The 17,689-nt window shown below is 37.4% G+C and overlaps 1 long non-coding RNA gene across 1 annotated transcript in view; it reads left to right on the top strand.

Annotated features, from left to right (window-relative positions):
* LOC140608609 (uncharacterized) overlaps positions 1–11,280 on the top strand; it is a 69,414-nt gene extending 58,134 nt beyond the window's left edge. Inside the window, exon 4 of the long non-coding RNA XR_012010587.1 lies at positions 10,040–11,280. This is a non-coding gene — a long non-coding RNA (uncharacterized lncRNA). The remainder of the gene's footprint in view (positions 1–10,039) is intronic.
* The last annotated feature ends 6,409 nt before the right edge of the window (positions 11,281–17,689 follow it).

Raw genomic sequence — 17,689 nt, 5'->3', positions numbered from 1 at the left:
AATAAAAATTAAAAAAAAAGAAAAAAAAAAGAAAAACTGCTCTGTCTTTGGGTAAGAACAGCAGGAATCTGTGGTCCTTCTGTCCGCAGGTACTACCATACGTCCCCCTCTTCTGGCTTCACCACACACACACACACACACACACACACACACACCGACAAGCTTAGGTGCTTCAGATCTGTAGCTTTATTGGAGTGGAGACGGCTGCAAAACCAACAGTTTTGCTGTCAGAGAGGAGAGAGTCAATTTGGAGCAGGAGGTTAAAACTTCTGGCTTTGTCAGATAAACATGGCAATTATGGTAAGAAACAAACTCCTATAGAAAATACATGGGAAAGCCCACAGTTGGCATGAGAGGCAAAACCAGCCAGAGTTGAAGAGAGATCTAGAAGGATTCAGAATGAGATAAGATAACACATCTCTGGCTGACCAGGAGACTGTGAACATCTACAGAGGAGACTCAGGGGAATACAGAGGAAATTAAAAGGCAGGAGAGAGATGTGAGGACCAGATGAACAATGAATGGACTCACCAACTCACACATAAATCGATCACAGAAGGTGGGAGCCTTATGAACTTGACACATTCTAACACAACCTCTGCCCACATCATTGACTGCCTTATAAGCCATGTAGTCACAGGAGAAAGGCAGGGAAGCCAGGCTTAAATAAAAATAAAAATAATAGTAAAAGAACCGAGCAGATCTATGAGGACTTAGGAATACAGAAAAAAGATTTCTGGAGTAAGACAAGTTGCCAAACCAAACCAAACAAAGTGCCCTCCAAAATAAAAAAAGGCGAACAACAAAAAGATGATAGAATAATAAATTAAAATGTGGGGTTACCAAAACAGATTGTCTACAATGTTTAGATCTCAACCAAAAATTAGGAGAAATTCAAAGAAATAGTTTTTTACCCACACCAGAAACCATTTGTAGCTGATCTCAGATTTTGTAGTTAGCAAAGACTTTAAAGAAGCTAAGTGCACGTGGAACATCCTATAGGTGAATGATTCTTTGATCCTTGTGTTATTAATAAATGAACTGCATAATTTCATATATTTGAGGGCTTTCCTAACTTCTTTTTGTTCTTGATTTCCAATTTAATTCTGCTTTACTTGGAGATTTTTCATCGCATTATCTCCTTCCTTTTAATTTATCATGGCTTGTTTTATGCTGTAGCATAATATGATGAAAGTGGTCTTAAACTGGATCATAGTGATTACTGTTCAAGCATATAAATTTACTAAAAATTGAAGGGGATGTACTTTATGGTATGTAACTTATATCCCAATACATAGGTTTAAAACCATACCAAAGGGATAGCAAGTTTCAAGAGACAGTCACAGATCTACAATATAGGAAAAGAAGATGAAATATGATAGGTGTCCTCAAAGAAGAAACCCAAAGCAGTGGAATGGAACAATTACTGAAATGTGTAATTCAAGAAAGCCTCTTGAAATTAAAAAAAATATGTTTACACTGAAATCAGATACTGAATGAAAGGGCACCATGCACCTCTAGAAACATTTACTCAGAACAGCCAACACCAAGACACAGTTTGCAAATCCAGTTATCATTGTTTGAGATAAGATCAACAAAGCAGATAGTCTCTTAGCTCACCTAACCGAAGGCGAAAGAGAGAAAACACAAAATTAAAAATAGTAAGTGGAAGATACCTGAAGATTTTTTTTAAAAATCACAAAATAAAGACATATTTGAGTATCCCTGTGAAAATATACTTTAAAATCTAAGTGAAAATAATTTTTAAAGAAATACCGTACTCACCAAATTGACCTCAGTAGAGAAAGTCTAAACAGGCCAATCACTTTATGCGAAAATCATAAAGACCTCACTCTACTTCTCTAACTTAAGTGTAACCTAAGTGTAAGCAACAGCTTCCCCATCCCTAACACACACAATACATCACCAGGCCCAATATTCTCCTTGGGTACTCCACCAGACATTTAGGTCTTAGATAATTTCTGTGTTACTTGAACTATTTCAGAGTTTGGAAAAGGAGGGAAACTTCCAACTTTATTTTTCTCTATTAAACACAACTATATGGTTTTGGTAGGACTATGTTTTTATTTTTTTAGATTTTAAATTTATGACTAACAACTTTGAATTAGAGTCATAATTTTCATACCTTAAAAAATCTGTCATTTTAAATGTACAAACGAACAATTTTTAGTAAATTGCCAACCTGTGCTATCATCATCACTACGATCCACTTTTTGAGCAGTTCCATAACTCCAGTAAGATCCTCTTGCCCATTTACAGCTAATCTTCATTCTGACTTCTAGCCCTAGGCACCCACTAATTTACTTTCCAGCTCTAGAGATTTGACTTTATTAGACATTTCATATAAATTAATTCATACAATATGTTGTCTTTTGTGTCTGGCTTCTTTGATTTAACACACTGTTTTTCAGGTTCACCCACACTCTAGTATATATCAGTACTTCACTTCTGTCAATTTATTTTTCAAAAGTATGATAGGGATTCCAAAATATGACAAGAAAATTAACCAATAAATAAAGCTACAGATCAAACTGACTTTTAAATATCAAAGTTAAAATCTCTAATGAAATACTTGCAAACAGGACCCCACCATCTTATTAATAGAGTTAAGGAGAAAGGCTGTATGATTATTTTTATGCATACGGAAAAATATTTGCAAAAAATTAACACCATTTATTTAAAACTCAACAACTCAATAAAATTGAGTTGACGAATACTTTCTTAATATGATAAAATATATATGCTGTAACCCAAAAGCCATGCCCTTAATGTGAAGATGGAGGCTTTCCAAGTAAAACCAGGAATAAGCCCACTGTGTCAATTTTAATATATTATTGTTTTAGAGGATATCAGCCAAAGCACCCAGATTCATACAGATTGTAACAAGCATACCTTTTCAGATGACATGATGATATGTCTGCAAAACTGAAAAGAACCAATAGAAAAACCACTGAAAACAATAAGAAAATTTCGTCAACTTCAGGTGCATTCATTTCTATCGCTGCTGTAACAAATTACCAAAAACATAGTAGCTTAAAACAACAAAAATGTATTATCATATAGTTCTGGTCTCACTAGGTTAAAATCAAGGTATTGGTAGGACTACATACCTTCTGGACGTTCTAGGGGAAAATTTATTTCCTTGCCTTTTCCAGCTTCTAGAAGCCATCTTCATTTCCTTTCGTGTGGCCCCTTCTACCTTCAAAGCCAGAAACAGCAATTCGAGTTTTCCACACATCACACCTAACAACAACTCTACGTCCCTGCGTCCCACTTCTGTTTTTATAGGACGCTTGTAATTGCATTGGCCCCACCTGTGTAATTAGGATGCTCTCCCCCTATGTTAAGGTCATTCAATCAAGGTCAGCAAGCTTGATTCCCCTTCCCATTCAACCTAACATTCAGATTCTGAGGATTAGAATGAACACTTTTGGGGGAGGTGGGGTGGGTAGCTCGACTCTGCTTAACCCAGGAGATTATAAAATCAACTTACAAAAATCAAAAGTATTCACACATAAGTACCAGAAGAGAAAAAAGAAAAAAAGGAGGAGGGAAAGAGTGGTGGGGTGGAAATACTGGAGGAAAAGACTCCATTTATCATAGCAAAGAGAAAAAACACAAACATAGATTTAACAAGAAATATACACAATATTTCTGAGGAAACTGGAAAACACTCATAAAGACACAGAAGTAGACTTGGAAGAAATGGAAAAATGTATCATGTATTCAAATAGGAATGTTCAATGTAAAAGTGGCAGTTCTTAATTTATATACTGTATTTAGTGACCCCGCTCCAAAAAAGAAACCCCTACTATGTTTCTGTCTGGACCTAGAGAATATAATTATTTGGTGCAATGTTTTTTAAAGATTTTATTTATTCACTTGAGACAGATACAGAGGGAGAAAGCATAATCAGGGGGAGGGCAGAGGAAGAGGAAGAAGCAGACTCCCCGCTGAGCTGGAGCCTGATGCAGGCTCAATCCTAGGATCTTGAGATCCTGGCTTGAGCTGAAAGCAGATGCTGAACCATCTGAGCCACCCAGGTGCCCCAAATGGTGCAATTTTATGAAAAAACAAGCAAAAGTAGTCTTAAAACCTTGGGAAATGATGAGCAATAAAAACATACCATAAAGCCTATGCAACGAAAATTGTATGACATTGGCTCATGAATAGATGGATGCATTACTTACCTATTACTGTGTAACAAATTTCCCCAAATCATCAGCATATATTCATTATTTCACTCATATTCTTAATGTCAGGAATCTAGCTACTGCTTAGCTGGGTGGTTCTGGCTCAGGGTCTATCATGAGGCCGTAGGCAATTAGTTGGCTGGGGTTGCAGTCGTCTGAAGTTGAGCAGTCTTCCCACGGTGACATAGCGGCTGGCTTCTCCCAGGTTGAGTGATGAGAAACAAGGAAAGAGAGAGAGAGAGAGAGACCGAAAGAGAATCTAAACCCAAGATGGAAGCCATGTCTTCTATAACCTAATCTCCAAAGTGACATATCACATGTGCCATATGCTATTGTTTGGAAGTAAGTCACTGGGTGTTATACTACATGTTGGCAAATCCAACTTCAATTAAAAAAAAAAAAAGAAGTAAGTCACAAAGTCTGGTCATCACTCAAGGGCAGGGAAATTAAGTTCCACTTCTTGGGATAGGGGTAGAGGATCAAAAAACTTGTGGTCATATTTTTCAAAATACCATGGAAACAGATGTAATAAATAGTCCAGAAGTAAACACAATTGCATATGTGAATTTAATATATAACAAATCTATACTATATAAGTAACATATATAATATATAATAATTTGACCTCTCTGATTAGTGTAAAGGAAATGGAAATTTTAATAAGTGGTACTGGGGTAAGTGGATAGCTATGTATCCATTGATCCCTCTTGTGAGAATCTATCCCAAAGATACACTGACAAAAATATGACTAGTTATAGCATAAAATGGAAACAACTTAAATGTCTCTTAACAGAGAAATGGAAATGGATTGAACTGTCTATGGCAGCTCCATACAACAGAAGGTCAGATGGCCATAAAAAAGAATAAAGAATCTTTATTCTACCAAGAAGTGATCTATAAAAATATTATGTAATTACAAGCAAGGTGGAGGAAAGTGTGTATAGTATGTAATTATTTGATCTAATAAAGGAGGCATACAAATATTTGTGTTTGGTATCACAAAACAGGGTAACTCACGAAGTTGAGTCATCTAAAGTAGAATAAGGTAAAGGAGACAGTGTTAAAAACTTACCTTCTTTGAATGTGCCTGCTTATGTAGATTTAATGTTGTAATTCTTTTATAAATTAGTATAAACTTTAGTCTAAGATAAGGATGAGATATAGTATAAAATTAGTATAAAACTGAACTGAAAAAGTAATTTTTAACTATTGAAAAGAATAGGAAAACAAATGAACCTTAAATGCTAGAATAACTACACAAAAGAGTAACTATGATAAGTGACTTTAAAACCCAATTGGGGATCCCTGGGTGGCTCAGTGGTTTGACACCTGCCTTCAGCCCAGGACGTGATCCTGGAGTCCCGGGATCGTGTCCCCCATTGGACTCCCTGCATGGAGCCTGCTTCTCCCTCTGCCTGTGTCTCTGTCTCTGTCTCTCTCTCTCTCTCTCTCTCTCTGTGTCTCTCATGAATAAATAAATAAAAAATCTTAAAAAAAAAACAACAACTCCAATGATTTGACTGTATATCCTTACTGGCATATGCAGAACTGCAACAAATTCTTTTCTTTCCAGATTCTATACATTTTTCTTTCTTTCTTTCTTTCTTTCTTTCTTTCTTTCTTTCTTTCTTTCTTTCTTTCTTTCTTCTTCTTCTTCTTCTTCTTCTTCTTCTTCTTCTTCTTCTTCTTCCTTCCTTCCTTCCTTCCTTTCTTTAAATTAAATTAGCCAGAACTGCAACAAATTTTTTAACTGTTTTCAATAATCGTGTTATGCGTCATAACATTTACACTGGCATTCTGAGACTGTTGTGTACATAATATTTTAATTCTGTTTATCCTTGATTTCATTGAGAAGCAGGCTTCTCAGGTTCTGAGAAAGTAGATATAGATGTAAGATCCAAGAAAATTTTTAAATTCCTGATGTTCTGATTTTGAATTGAAAAATCAATATGAAGCCATGACATATTTTTACCTTAAAAATAAAAAGTAGCAGTACACTAATCAGAGGCCATTAAACTAAAGGACGTGAATTAAAGTCTAGATGGGCCAATCACTGAGGCCAGTGCCTTGGAGATAGGAATCAATGAACTCTATATTTAGACAAGACATTTGGCTTTGGTTATTATCCAATGCACTTGATAGAAAGGAAAAGGACTGGAGATCTTCCTAGTAGTACAGAGAATTAGGGGAGCCTGGGTGGCTCAGTCAGTTAAGCATCCAACCCTTCATTTTGGCTCAGGTCATGGTCTCAGGGTGGTGAGATCGAGCCCCGTGTCAAGCTTGGGGCTCAGTGGGGAGTCTGCTTGAGATTCTCTCTCTCTCTCTCAAATAATACATAAGTAAATCTTGAAAAAAATAGTAGGAAATTATATTACTTAAGAACGGACTGCAATCCCAAGTGTAAAGTAATTTCTAGGCCACAAAACTTGCCCCCAACAGGTTGCCTGCTAAAGCTGCTCCACCTCCAAGAAAGACTTACTCCCTAATACCAACCTTAGGTGAGGCCAAGGGATTCAATGAACAAGGCACCTATTCCTTTGCCAGAGCACGGAGGCTTTGTGGACATATGGGGTTCCTTTTAAGTAAAGTTTACAAACTCTAATGAGGAAATCTCCAACCCAATGTCTGTGATCCTTACCATAAGAGCAATATAGAACAGATTCCTTATAGGAGAAACAATTACTTACCCATGAAGGGAATAAGAAAGCCCACGCCTCTCAGGAAATAATCATCAACACACAATAGAATGTATACGGTTCTGCCCGTGTTGCTGGATCAGAAACAAGCAGGAAAAACTAAAATGAAAAATGAGTAATTATATAGAAAGCTTAGGTTGTGTGTGGAGCTATTTGTAGTGTTTGAAGACAAAAATATGAACCTGGGGGGCGAACAGTAGAGCCTAAATTCCCACATACCAGGAAATTCTTTTGTTCACATTGGCTGGTATTTAACTTCAAGACAAATTATATTTGAAAAACAATATTTATTCGAACATTTAAATAGTCATGCTTTAAATTTTTTATTGTCTCTGGGATTTTCTAAAGGATTCCAGATAACTTATTTGTATGTGTTTAAAATGCAAACCGAAGTACACATTAATATTGCTAATGAAATTTGGGAATCCTACATTTATGTAATTAAAGCTCCACAGGTCCTAAATCCTCAATTCAAAACCACCTCCTTTCCAAATCTAGGTTACGTCTCCCGACATGAATCAATTACCCTGTAAGTCCCTTGATTACACAAAACCTTGTTTACCTAAATGTTTTGCTGTCCCAAAACATTTCTGATAAATAGTGTTATACAGTCTGATAATGCACCTTGAGTTCCATGCATTATGGATCAGAATCATTTCCTGCACACCTGTCACCTTGACACTACCTGACTGTGGTATGCAGTCAACAGTCATTGGAAATGCAAATAACTGTAAAAGATTTGGTTGTACAGCTAGTCTTTTATTTGTCACAGGTTCTGTTACCCATGAATATAGGAGAGGTTTTACTTGGAGTCACATATTCGATAGGTTGGAACCAATCTGAAAATGGGACCCCTTAAAAAGCTCTGTATTTGATCAACTACATGAAAATATTTACTCTGTATTTTTCCTCCTCTTGGCTATGAAGGAGGTTTTTGTTTTGTTTTGTTTTGTTTTGTTTCATTTTTTTTTTCTTGTGGTGATGATGCTGTCATCGTCATTACACCTAAAGAACAGTTGGTCAATAAAAAATTTTGGAATTGAATTGTCACTAAAATTTTTTAAATATCCTCAAACCCTCAAAAAATATATGAGAATTTTAATTAATGGAAGAAGAGGATCTGAGTAACCTATAAGCCAAATCTTCACTTCAAAGGGATACTACAGTCAATACAATGCTTGCAAGATATTGCTATTTCATTATTTACAGCACTGGAGATTTAAAATAAGGATTCATAATGGTCTGGGGAGATTTAACCAGGTTCTTCTTCAACAACTGAGAACAGGCTATATAAATGTACACTCTTTTCTACAAATATTATTTTTTAAAGAGTCTTCTCCTTCTCTGTATATTTCTGTAAGCAAGGAAGCTAGCCCACTTTCCCCAGGACAGGCCGTGAGATAGATTTTCTAACAGGAGAAATAAAAATAGACATTTAATCCCTAAATCATGAGGGAATCTGGTTTATTAATATTAATACATTTAAACATATTAGAAAACTAACAAAATGTTTATAAGTAATATGATGAATTCAAGTTAAATACATAGTTTTTAATGAAACAAAACACTCATTCGTGTGTTCATCAATTTGGAAAACATTTACTTATTACTGCAGCTGGTACTCACTTATATCAATTATAAGTTCCAGCTGGAGATATATATTTATTTATCTGTATCAAAGACTTAGTTTATGAGATTGTCCAGGGCTGGCTGGCTAGGCGAATCCAAATCTAAAAGATAGGCAGCCAGGAAGGGCAGGCTGAAACTCTTGGGTAGAAGCTGACCCTACAGTCCATAGGGGGAAACTTCTTCAGGTCTGCTATCAAGCCCTTTACACTGATTAGATCAATCCCACTCAGATTCTCCCGGAATAACGTCCTTTACATAAAAAAATCACCTGACTACAGATGTTACTCATACCTTCAAAAATACCTACATTCCTGTTTGAATAACTGAATACTTATAGGCTAGCCAAGTTGATGCATGAAACTACCATCTTCTCACTTGGACATACAGAAAGAAATAAATAAGGTCTGTGATATGAGGAGACTCAGAGTTTATTAGAAGGTAAACATATTTCTAAAAAAAATATTTATTTACTAGAGAGAGCAGGAGAGCATGCACTCGGGAGGAGCAGAAGAAGAGAATCTCAGCTGAGCATGGAGCCTGACTCGGGGCTCGATCCCACCACCCCGAGATCATGACCTGAGCCAAAACCAAGAGTCAGAGGCTTAACCAACTGAACCACAGGTGCCCCGGAAGCAAAACATATTTGCTTTCTACATTCATAGGAGGGTTGGAACACATTTTAGATTAATACGAATAATTCTAAAATGTGTGTGAATTGTATGTTGTAGTGAATATAAGAAATATGATGTGAAAAATCCAGCTTGCTTGTTTGTGCATAAGAACCAGTGGAGGTCAGAGAACATTGCACTAACCAAGGAGTTAAGAATCCCTGGTTCTACTTCCCTATTTGCTGTCAGCTAATCGCTGTATGATTTTGAGAATTCACTTAACCTCTCTGACCCTCAATTTATCTGTAAAAACTAAAACTGGTTAACCATCAAGCTTCTACACTCAAATTCCTTTTGTGGACATTTAGGAAATAGAAACAAACCATGCAAGTTGGGTATATGAAAAGAGAGCATTTAAACGAATTTTCCAACAAACCACATTGAGGGAATCAAGTTACCAGCGTGTTGTGTCTGTACCTCATGTTCTCTCAAGTTCTCTTACCTTACTTTATAAAATATAGATTTTCAAAATTATGCCTGCATTTATAAACATAGGCAAAAATCTACATCCACACCAAATTTATTACATGAGTGGCAAACAGGATTGGAGAGTGAAGCATCTATTTGTTTTGTGACAGCAAATCGACATTATTTCATAACTAAAAAGTACTTTTTACTTTTGTAATTAAAATGTAGACGTGAGAGAAAAAAGATGACCTCATTCAGCAATCTTATAAAAAAACTGAATTCTGTGAAGATGGAGTTCAAATGCGATAGTTTGTTATATTTATTAAACATCGCGCATCGTTATGAACTAACGTGTTAATGACCTAGTGCCTCTTTCAGAAAAATTAAAGAAAGCTATTTCTAATAAAGAAAATCTTTGTTGTAGCTCGTAGGTGCCCAGCTGAGGTGGAATGGACATTCCTGTGTGCGGGGAAGGCTCATGCAGAGGCCTCTCCTGACCTGTACGTGTGGGGGCAAAGCCATTCCGAAGCAAGAGAACCACTGCTTACTAACCACAGATGTCTGGGAATGCTCCAGCAGCAGCGAGCAGCTACAAACCTCACCTATGATCTTTATTGAAATTAAATTTTTGTGGTCTCTTCTCACACAATCCTTTTCCCAAAACCAATTTACATAATTTGGTATAATTTGAAATGATTGACATGGGTTGCTAATTGTTGGGGTAGAAACTAGACCCTCACAGTAGCTAAGTCTCGAAGGCAAAGGTTAGAATCCAGCAACCGGTAGTGTGGGTCGAATTGATATTAGTTTAATAATCTGTAAACTATGCAAGAAAATGTAATTGTCCTACATTACAAGGGTAGTCCTTCCACTGCACAGTTTATTCAAATGTATAATCTAAATAATTGAGTACCTCTGCCTACAATAGAGCATTTCCTCATATGCAAACACCATTTAATAGACAGTTAAATCCAAACAGATGGATAAAAGATGCCAGAACATAATTGGTTTGCTTTTGATTATTTCATTGATACCAATTTACTTAAAGAGCAAGTCTGGACATGGTAGGATTTTTTGTCACAGAATATTCGGTTTGACAGAGAGGAGTTAAGGGATTCAGTGATCCTCGTTCAGCCTCCACACGTGAAAGCTTGGGGAGAAATGAAATCTTGACCAAATGTTTGGCTTTGTCTTTGCTTAGAGCTAACAACACAAACCTTTGATAAAAACTAAAGTCTTCTTGTTACTTGAGATCTTCTTAATGGTTTCTTGGTTTCACAGTAGGTATCCACCTACTGCAAATTCTTCTGAATAGCTGGAGAACACTCCATTTTAAAAATATAAGAAGTAATTATTGATGATTGTTTTTAAAATGCAGCTATACTTCCAAGTCTTAGTTAAATTACTGTATTTTAAGGGATCCTGGATGTTTTCTTTAAGCATGTTAAATAAAATCTGAAAACTGAAGGAGTATAGCCGTGAAATCTCTCCTCTCTCTCTCTTTCTCTTTCTTTCATCAACACACAACCCCCCCCCCCCCACACACACACACACGCAGAGGTAGGAAAGAGAATGGCATCATTTCCATTTTACAAATAAGAAAGTTGGACTCAAGGCGATTGAATAGTTCAAAGCTGCAGAGTTAACAAATGGTGAAGCCTAGATTTGAATGTATTTTGTCTCATTGTGAAATCTGTGCTCTTTGGAAAGCAATGCTGCGGGCCCTTGCCCTGAAGCTTCTTAAAGTCTCTTGAAATAGCTCTGTGTCTTATATATGAAGATTTCAACTGTTTTTTATTTTTGTTTTTCGGTGAGCACACCAGCCCAAAGGGTTAAACACAACTATTATTTTTAATACCTTGTATCCAGCAGAACACTATGCTCTGCCCACTTATGTTAAAATCCACATTTGAAAAAATAAATCCACATTTGACTGTGCTTAATCCTATTTTGTAGCTTACAGTAAGCATGAAACTTAAAAAATATGAGGCTTTAAGAATCGCTAAATGATTCTTTAAGCTTATTTGTTTGTTCCTTTGTTTTTTAATAGGAGCTGTTGCATTTAAACTCAATAACAAAAGTCTATGAAGATAAGACCTAAGAATTAAAATAATTTCGAAGATCTCCCTTTTCCTTCCTGTCAACATGAATTTTTCCAAAATTACATACTATAAATACAAATGTTCATATAAATGTTTATAAATGTCCATGCCAGCACCAGACTTGCTGAAGTTCCATGGATCGCAAACGGTGCTTATTGAAAAAAAAGTATTAAATGCATCTACTCATTCCTAATAAGTGTCCATTTCATTGAAAAAGTTGCAAAGGGAAATTCTTCACTTCTAATAGAAAAGTGTTTTCTATTTAGACAGTCTTCTAATATAATACTATTTAGATTTCAGAGCTTTCTTTTAAAATATTTAAAATAGGCATGTATCTTTCTTATGTAAATAAGTATTCGTGTAATATATTTATTTATTGCAAAAGTAATATATGTTGACCGCAGGAAATTTGAAACGTGGAGAAGTGCAAAAAGGAAACAAATTACTTTATGTATCAAAATTATCATCTGATGCCTAATTTTATCTGCAAATCTATTCACTTAGCAGTGCTTAAGAAATATTTTCTCATAATCATGCTTTTTTTTTTCTACAGCATCTTTTCAATGGATATATAGTTTCCTTATTTGACTCAAATGTAACTGGTTTAGTCAATCTTTTATTTTGAGATACCATGTTCCAATTGTTATATTTGCACAAAACTATATCCTTCAGATGATTTTTTACAAGTGGAACTTGGGATGCAAATCTGAATTAATTTTTGTATGACATTGTATTTACATTGCAAAATTATCCACCAACAAGTTTATATGAGTTTTCACTCACGAGTATATGAAAATTTCTTCAAGTTCTTGTCCACATAGACTCCTATATTTTTATATTAGTTCTAATTGATGACATGCTTGTCTGTGGGGCTGACGCTTTTACTACTTAGGTCATATAAAGACAGAGGCTGCCAATTTCACCTGGAAAGTGAGGAAAGATGCACTTACCTACTTAACTGCCACCTGACTCTAAAGACTGTTTCCTCCCTTTTTGACATACGAAGAATGAAAGTGTTTATATTGCTTTTTACACCTTTCTCTGTATCACTCTGCCTACCAGAGAAATACAAACATCAGGAAATTATTTCCTTGCTGCATTACAGTGCAACACTTGGGTTTTATGTGTGTACGGGAGATGTGCATTCATGCTGGTGTGAGTCTACGAGAACGTTTGCGGATGTATGATGTGGTGAAGATAAAAGGAACGGGAATTTTCCAGTTTTAAAGTTTTCCTTTTTTTAATTGACCAAATACTACGAAGTTAATCAAATCGGTAACATTTTATTGGTGGACTGACAATTGTCCAAGACGCTCTTTTTGATCTTTGCGAGGAATTGTAGGCCTCACAACGATAAAACTAAACAATTTTCCCCCAGATTTGTTTCTAAAGTTGCTTATGAGCAATTTGTGGGGCCTTTTTTTTTTCTTTTAGTGAAAATGTTCAAGGGGCTTTATTACCATTAATCTTTTTTGAGGGTGTGTATAATTCATCTCACCAGCCATCAGAATTCCCAGAGGGTAAATTACTCTAGAGATCTCTGTGCCCTCACACTGTATCAAATTGACCTGCTTCTTGTTTGCCATTTTTGTGTACTACATTGCTTATTTAACAAGAAACAGAATGATTGTAATTCTGAGAAGGTCCTTTGATAGTAGTTTTGACACTCTGCCTGAATAATGACCCTCATTATGGTGCCCGTGACAGGCTCTGAAAGTCCTGATTTATGAATATATCACAGGTTCAGCATTAGAGCTCCCCCTACTCACTGACTTCCGATACAGACCGAGATAGGGACAAAGTCCTTTGAGATACAGGGAGGCCGAGATAATTGCACGATTATGACCATTCAAATCATCCCTTTCCCTGATTTAACAAAGCTCTGCCATTTGATTTTGATTGTCTCTGAAGTTATTAGGGCCCTCTGACAAAATGTTTATTAGAAGAATGTGTTTCCGAGAAACTGTGCTGGACACAAAGGTGGAAGTTATTCTTACTTTTCTGGTCCTGAGCTTCAGCTAAATTTCTACTGCAAATACTCATTAATGGCTGATGTGATAATAGACTGTTAGAAGCAAGATTAGCTAAGAGCAAAAAGTCTGTGTCCTTGATAAAACAAATTACAAGACACTCTGTAAACACTTTTTTTGTGCAGAATGTTGTTGATTTATTGTTTCCTCTATAGTGATTATTTAAATAAATGTAGCTAATTTAGTTCATTTGCCAAACTGTATAATTTTGTTCTTTGTGAAGGGGTTATATGTAAAAGCCTCAAGGAATCACATCCCCATTAATCTTTTTACAAGTGCAATAAATAAATAAAGAGACATGGTTTAATTTTGCCAGTTAGAAGATATTTAAATAGCACTGGTGGTAAACTGATTTCTTTTTCTACTGTTTGAAAGAGCTGTGTAAGTACACTTTTTTCTTGTTAATGGTTTAATGACACACAAGAAAAACCCAACGCGACTGTTTTTATTGAGGCTGTAAGAAACAAAGGTTTTTCAATCATGCGGGTTCTGTACAATGACCTTTAAAAAAATGCTGCTCATCCCATGCTTTTCTACTCATAACATTTAAAAAATATCTCCAGTGCCGGTAAAGTCGTATAAGGAAATTTTATTTCTGAAAAAGGCATGAGATGTGATATGCTCCGTGTAAAAAAATAAATAAATAAACTCGCGATTGTTTTCCTACAAGATGCTTTGCTCACCAGTGATAAGAAGAGAAAGTCTCCTCATGATTTCACTAGAAGTGGGGGAGAGCTGAAGATTCTCTCCAGGTATTCTCAGCTGATGCCTTTCGAGACTATCGTCACCGGATGACCCTCGAGATTAAAAATACATAGTTACTAAGGGCAGTGGTTGAAAGTTAATTTTAAATGAAGTCTGGTAATGACCTGGAGTAAATTTAATAAGGGCCCTTCATTTCATAGCAAAAGCAGTCACTTAAAACATAATACGATGATTCTGAAATCTTTAAACAAAGTGATCACATTGAATTCCTTTTAGCAAGCTGAGAATTTTCAAAAGCTTTCTTCCCATCTGCAAAGCCTTTATTCTTAATTCATTAACATATTTTTAGAAAGTCTATTTCTAAAGGGGAAAATGTTTGCCACCTCTGCAGTGGAGGTGTCATTAATGAAATGGATCTTTGAGAAACTTCCATCACCTATTTCACTGCACGGATTTTGTGTAAAAAAAAAAAAAAAAAATCTGAGGATGATTGCTCCTTCCTTTGCCTTCCTGCTAAAACAGGCCTCCTAGAGGAGAGTAGGGCGGCTGTCCGAAGCATATGGTAGGGCATAACAAAACCTTCTGGACCTTAATAACTGTACGCGACTGAGCTTGTCCTCTCTAGCAAGGAGTGAGGTGGCATAGTGACTACAGGTGCACCGTCTACACTAGCCGTATGGGATGCCCCCAGGGCCGTGGCGGCCGTGCAAAAGGCCTGCTTGGTGTGTTCATCATGAAGGGAAAGGGTCACAGGGGCAGGGTGGACTTGTGGTGCATCAGGCCTCTACGAGGAGAAACGCCTAACCTCACTCCATGGCAAAAAGTAATTACAGAGTCATTGTTTCTATGGTGCTAATAGTATTTAAAAAAAAAAAAACTATTAGAAGTTCTTTAGAACTTTAGAAACATGTTCTTTAGAAATGGTTCTTTAGAAACATGTGCTGTTTAGTTCTTGAGTTGACGTCTGCGCCCTGTTCTATTTTATACAGAGCCCCCAGACCAAAGTGCAGAGCAATCAAGGGGCTGAGATCATTTCGCTCTTACAGGAAGTCAACAACAGACAGAAAACACAGATAAAGGAACAGTTTGAACCCCGTAGTTAAGTTTTATGCCCAAGTTAGCTAATTAATGATATAGTCTGCCCAACCAAAGTTTAGAGCCTTGTTCCTTCCAGGACTACGCGCTCCACCTGGAGTCTATCATTCTTGCATTCTGTGGATCTGCAGACTCTTCGATTCGTATTTTTACATCGCATGGGCTCTGTCTGTGTGCCTCCCCCTCCTACGCTTAAATATCCCCACCTTCGTCTACACACGCCCTTGATGCAGGTGTTACTGAGAAAGCACACCGATTGTGTTCACACACACACGTGTGCGCACATCACTAAGAAGCTAAGTGGATGCCACTGAGTAGTGCAGCAGCAGAAAGCTACAACAGCTGGCACCGGGGCAAGTCAAGTCAACACACCGCATGCTCCGGGAGGTGACATCCAGCCTCTCGGCCAAAAGTTATTGCCAACTCTCAGAAGGATATGGACGCTGGCTCCTCCACTAGTCAGGTCCATCTCTCCCTCTTCTAAGGAACCCCACACAGCACGGTCTTTCCTTCCCCCAGGATGAGGGAAGACAACAGGATTCGGTAGATGTGCAAGAAAACAGACTGTCGCTCCTGGATCCGTAGCTGGGACCCCGAGAAATGTTGAGTGCTTGACTCTTAACAACCTCTCTACTTCGGAGTTTACTGAGAGCAAGACATATAGGCTGCATCGGTAAACACTGCTGGTCACACGGCCCTCCAGCGGGAGTGGGATGTTCCAAGGTCCACAGGTGCCATCTGGGTGTCATCCCACGAGGTTTGGGGTAACTGTTCTTCTTATCTGACTACGAATCAAATAACAAAGCTGTGCTTCACCTTGTTGCATTATTCTTTTTTTTTAAGATTTTATTTATTTATTCATGAGAGACGGAAAGAGAGAGGGGCAGAGACACAGGCAGAGGGAGAAGCAGGCTCCATGCAGGGAGCCCAGTGTAGGACTCGATTCCGGATCTCTAGGATCACGCCCTGGGCAGAAGGCAGACACTAAACCACTGAGCCACCCAGGGATCCCTTGGTGCATTATTCTTGAGACACTAATTATTGTCATTAAGTGGGTAGAGGTTTCGATGAGGAGGAAGCAGGGAATCTATGAAAGGAGGCAGACAATATTCTCCGAGGAGGAGTTTTCGGTTAAGTATAGGTTGTGCATCATTTGGAGACACTTTTGCTTGTGTTTCTGCTTCCTGATAAAGGCCCTGGAAGATTTTCACTCATTTAAGTGGATTAGGCAGACATATGACTGCGGAGATAGGATGTACTTTAACAGCAACTTTCTGCAAAATAAGTCTTCGACCGGTCTTCTTTTCCTCTCTTTTATTCAATGCAATTCAACTCATTTCAATATCTTATCTAGGTGCTTTTTATATGCCAGGACAGGGTTAAAACAAGGATTAAGCTAGTAATTTAACTGCATGTGTAAGGTGCAGAAATGACACTGAGAATGGATAGACAACTTCCACTCATCGACAAATCCTGTACTTTAACAGACTACAGGGACAAATGCCATAAAGAAGGAACCACCTGTCTGGGTTTTGAGGACTGAATAGGAGTTTGCCATTTCACCACGTTAGGTGGAGAAGGCATCTCAGACAGAGGGCACCAGCACCTTGAAGGACACAGGAGCATGGGGCAGCATGTCTTTGGGGACTCGCAGTTAATTAGAAAGTATGGGATAAAACTACAAAGCGTAGGGAGGGGGATAGCAGATGGGGCTGAGAATAAGTAATAGGGGCATCTCATGAAGGGTTCTGGTTGGTCAAACAAAAGAGCTTATACTTTATCCTATAGTTGGGTAGCCGCTGAAAAATGTAAAAAAAATGACATGATTAAATTTTTGTTTTTAAGAGTGAACGGGAAGAACGAACTGGAAAAGAAAAGACTAGAGTCAGGGAACCAGAGAGGAGACAACTGCAAGGGCAGGGACCAGAAGGCCAATACCAGAACCAGAGCCCAGAAAATGGAGATGGGAGATTTTTAAGGGAATAAGGACAGTACAAGAGCACACAGAGTAACCTCAGACTCATGAGACTGCCTGGCCTGTCTTCTGTTGTGACCTGCCTAATCCCAATGTTTCCAACATACGGATCAGACTTCAACGGGACACTCTGGAAGGATTTTAGGATCAGCATGAGATGATGGGCC

This window comes from Canis lupus, chromosome 18 (assembly GCF_048164855.1).
Source record: "Canis lupus baileyi chromosome 18, mCanLup2.hap1, whole genome shotgun sequence".
Taxonomy (NCBI): domain Eukaryota; kingdom Metazoa; phylum Chordata; class Mammalia; order Carnivora; family Canidae; genus Canis; species Canis lupus.
The sequence above is the reverse complement of the archived record's forward strand: the minus strand, read 5'-3'. Positions and strand labels throughout refer to the sequence as shown.